The sequence below is a fragment of the Ursus americanus genome, chromosome 7, assembly GCF_024610735.1.
Source record: "Ursus americanus isolate L20-20 chromosome 7, mUrsAme1.1.p, whole genome shotgun sequence".
NCBI lineage: Eukaryota > Metazoa > Chordata > Mammalia > Carnivora > Ursidae > Ursus > Ursus americanus.
The window spans coordinates 4,487,650-4,492,319 of NC_142133.1; the positions used below are offsets into that span (position 1 = coordinate 4,487,650).

Consider the following 4,670-nt stretch of genomic DNA (forward strand, 5'->3'; position numbering starts at 1 on the left):
AAGGATAAATATGGGAACAAAAGAGGCAAAAGTAATATTATTTGAGGATATGATTATATGACTGGAAAACTAGAAATTTCATTACAAATGATTAGAACCCATCTGAATTAGGTTAGGTAGCTAGTTACAAATTTAATATAGAAAAAAACTAATAGCTTTCTCATATATAATCAACAATCAGAAGATATGAGGGAATACAAGATTCCCTTTATAATAAAATGAAACATGCATGGATATCAGACAGAATTTCAGACAACAAATCTATCTATTTTAAACAAAAACAAGTTTACTACAACAAACTAGGGAGTTTATGGTATTTGGGGGATACAGTTCAGGGATCCAAACTTGGATGCCACAGGATGAGGAGGAATTCTACCTGCAGCAATACCCAGTCACAGCGCAGGAATGTTCTAGAGAAAACCCCAATGCCACTGAACACCTTTGCCATCAGATCCGTTCTTCCAAATGGGTCCCCTCTTGGTTCTCAGTGCTGTCTTCCTAAGTTTTACCCTGGTGGGTCAGCTCCATAGAACTCACATCACACCCAGAACCCCAGCTACCACAGAGTCTAGAAAATGTGGTTTTTAGCCTTTCAGTCTTTACAGGAAGCATGCTAGAAGGGAGTTGGAGCTGGTGTTAAATAATACAATTTATAGTGTCTGCCGTAGCCCGAGAACAAACTTAATAAGAAACATGTAGGATGTACAATATGTGCAGAACAATGTAAAATTCAGTTGAAGGACATTTGAGAGCTTGAAAAAAAATGGAAATATGTGCCTAGTTCTTCAGTAGAAATGATTAATAATGCAAAGATGTCAGCGGTCCTTAAATTGTGGTCAAACGAAAACCAAAACAAGATTTTTTGAGGTAAATCATTATACACATTTTAATCTGAAAGACAAACCTATGAAACTGTCAAGAAAATTCTGGAAGAGAAGAGTGAGGTAGGAACTAGCCTTAACAGATAAAAGTAGATTTAAAAGCTTTTGTAATGTTGAAAGCTTGGCCCTGGTACAGGAACATAGGGAGTTCGAAAACAGACACAAATATATGTAAAAATTTAGCACACAATAAACGTGCTCTTTCAAACCTATGATGAAAGAGATAAATTAATCCTTGAGTGGTATTTTTAAAAACTGGTTCAATATTTAAAAATAAATAACACTTTATGCTATTTCTTTTGCTTTCTCCCCAATAAAAAAATGCAGGTGGAGGTAGAAATTTTTACAAGTACAAAAGGTATAAATACATTTTCTTTATTAAAAGATTCAAGCATTTAAAGAAATAAACATCTCCAGAAAACAGAAAAGCATTTAAAGGAGAACTGACAAACCACAGCCCTGGAGCCAAATCCAACCCACTGTCTGTTCTGATAAATAAAGTTTTATTGGAACACAACCATCCCCATTCATTTACATACCGTCTGTGGCTGCTTTCCTGCTACAACATCAGAACTGAATAGTTGTGATGGAAACCATGTCCCACAAAACCTAACATATTTATTATGTGGTCATTTACACGTTAAGTCTGCCAATCTAATCTACATTAAAAAAAAATCTAAGAAAAAAATAAAAATGCCTTAGTACTGCACCACCATCGATTACACTTCTTTCCCAGAGTTGACACAGCCAATAATTCGAGTAGAGCCTTCCAGGCCATTCTCTATACATTTCTATGCACACGTGTATGTATACATACAAATAATTTTCTCATAAGTGAGATCATATAATATGTACTGTTCTGTAACTTGCTTTTTTCATGTAATCCAGCTTGGAGCTCTTGCAATGCCGTAGAGAACTATCTCATCCTTTTCAGTAACGGCACAATACTATACAGTGAGGATTCAACCATAATTTATTCAGCATAACTGTCCTTCCATAAGGGATGAGACTTTTCAATATCTCATGATTATAAGCAATATAACAAAGAATACTAAAAGCATATTTGTGCACAGGTGAAAATATTTTAGTGGAGTACTTAGAAATTGAATTACTAAATCAAAGGGCATGCCCTTAAATTTTTAATTTTGATAGTGTCAAAATGCCTTCCAGAAAAAGATACCAACACTTAAACTCTTACCAATTGTGTATACAATTTCCCATTTTATTAAGCCTTGTATCCACACACAGTATTATCTGTTCTTGTTAATTTCAGTCACTATGATGGGTGAAAAATATATCTCATGATTTCATTTTGCCTTTCTCTGACTAAAGGAAAGTAACCATAATTTTAAATTTATTTTGACAATTTGTGTTCCTGTGAGTGGCCTGTTTTCAGCCTTTGCTCATTTTTCTATAATAAAGTTTAAAAAGGTATGTTTTGCTCATTCTACACAGCATTTTGTAGTTCTCGTCAAATTAGTTTCCAACGTTTAGAAATTGGAATATTTAACATATTTTAAAGCCATATTTCTAGCCTCTCCTGAATACCTGAAGGCTCTACAGCATTGGGCCGCCTGTGGCAATAAATGGCTGGAACAGAAGAAAGGCTCCTTCCTCTAGTGGAGTAGGTCTTTCCTGGACTCCATGTTCCCTTGCAACAGGTCACTGATCTCTTTCAATGACCTGTCTAATCCCTGTAGGGACTTGGTTTTGCAAACCCTATTCTGTTTGGTCCTTTATCTTTTTATTCATAATGATTTGTAGGAGCTCTTTACATATGTAGATAAACCCACGTGTCTCTTTTATACATTACAATATTTTCTGTTATTAATTCCCTTTCTGAAAGCTTTGTTTATGCTATCTCTTGATATTCAGAAGTTTTAAAATCTTCATGTAGTGAAATCTATCAGTTTATTTCACTTTAGGACCACTGGGTTTTGCAGTTGCTTAGGAACGTCTTCCTCAATCCATGTTTATAAAAAAATATTATTGTTAATGTTTTGTAAAATGCTTATACACTATAAGTATTATATGGTATTATTACTATGTTTAGTTCTTTTCCTGTTTCAAGTATAAATTATATTTTGTATGTGCTGTGATAGCCACCTGCCCAATTTCATTTTTAGAGTATTTCGTCATTTTCTCACTTATTTGAAATGCCACAAATAGGAGTACACTATTCTGTGCATCTTTTAGAACTAAATCTGGAGGATTATTTCACATTGGTCTACATAGATCTACCTGATTTATAATACTATTAATGATTTCATTATCAATTTATTTTATAATCTATTTAACCAACCCCTACTTAATAAAAATTTAGATTTTGTCTAGTGTTAGGTTATTACAAACAGTGGCACAATAAATATTTGTTTTGTTATGCACCTATGTCCAGACTATCAGTAGAATGAATTCCTAGGAGTTGAATTATCAAATTTAAAAGTATGTGTACTTTTGAAAAATATTGCCTACTTACCTTCTAAAGATAGTGAGGCTTATACTCCCAGCAGCAATGTATGGGACTGCCTTTTTCCAGCCCATGTGTATTATCTAGTTTACTGATCTTGCAAGACCATCTGATATATTTGATAGATGAAAAATAGTGTTCATGATTTTAACTTCTATTTCTTTTATTTTCAATGAGATCAAACATTCTTTTACGTGATGGAAGCACTTGTGGGTTGTTTTTTTTTTCCCAGTAAGTGCTTATTCAGGGCCTTTGTATATTTTCTATGATCTTTTTCTTACTGGTCAGCTAATGCTTCATACTGGACAATGAGGTCCTTCTTTTGTGCATTACAAACATTTCTTTCTCCAAACTGTGGTTTCTAATTTTCCTTTTTAGGCTTTCTGTTGTGTAGAAATGTTTTTAACATAGTCACCTGTATTAAAGTTTTCTTTTTATGGTTTCCAATTTTAAGTATTATTTAGAAGGGTCTTCCACCTCTCTCTCTCTCTCTCTCTCTAAAATATGGAATACATCATAAATTTGCATGTTATCCTTTTGCAGAGGCCATGCTAATCTTCTTTGTATCTTTCTAATTTTAGTACATGTGCTGCCATAGTGAGTACCTTTCTACCTCTTAATATTCATTCTAAAAAATATCCCATGCTAACAGTCATTTTTTTACATTTAAATTTCTAAGTCATTGGAATGGATTTGGTGTTGAGTTATAACTTTTTTTCAGTTATCCCAACCATTTATTAAATAATCTATCTCTTCCCAACTGCTTTGAAACTATCATATATTAATTTCCTTTAGTATTGGGGGCAACTTTTGTCTGTCTATTGGTTTGCCAAAATCAAACCTTTTCAATGATTGTGGGTTCATGATACAGTGTCACGAATTAGAGTCTTAGTCCCGTGATCAGTTTTTATTGAGCTAATACTGTCTTGGTTCTAAGAGAAACACAAAGAAAGCTCAGACTCCATCCCTGCCCTCTTGAAGACAAGAAAGGGACTACTGCCATGGTGAACTCATGAGTTTCCTTCAATCTACAGCTCAGTAACTGGTCCCATGCTGGCTGTCGGTGGCACTCGGAGGACACAAGCTGAAAAGATTAAGGTGTTGCTAGAAGGAGAGGACAAAACCCCATTATTGACCTTGGGGAAATCTTAGGCCATCCCCAGATCCTTTTCTCCCCAGTTTGGAAGAGTCTGTATAGACTTCTGACGCATGTATTCATATGCTCTAGGCAAAAGCATTTTGGGATGTTCTGAATTCAAGGCCACTTATTTGATATTTCTTGCTTTGGATCTGGCAACGGTAATACTCTAACCTGCTTATTT

The 4,670-nt window shown here is 34.4% G+C and overlaps 1 non-coding gene across 1 annotated transcript; it reads right to left on the reverse strand.

The window, feature by feature from the left end:
• Nucleotides 1-3,846: 3,846 nt before the first annotated feature.
• LOC123776089 (U6 spliceosomal RNA) lies at nucleotides 3,847-3,953 on the reverse strand. The gene has a single exon (XR_006775266.1). It is a non-coding gene; the product is annotated as a U6 spliceosomal RNA (small nuclear RNA).
• Nucleotides 3,954-4,670: the final 717 nt, after the last annotated feature.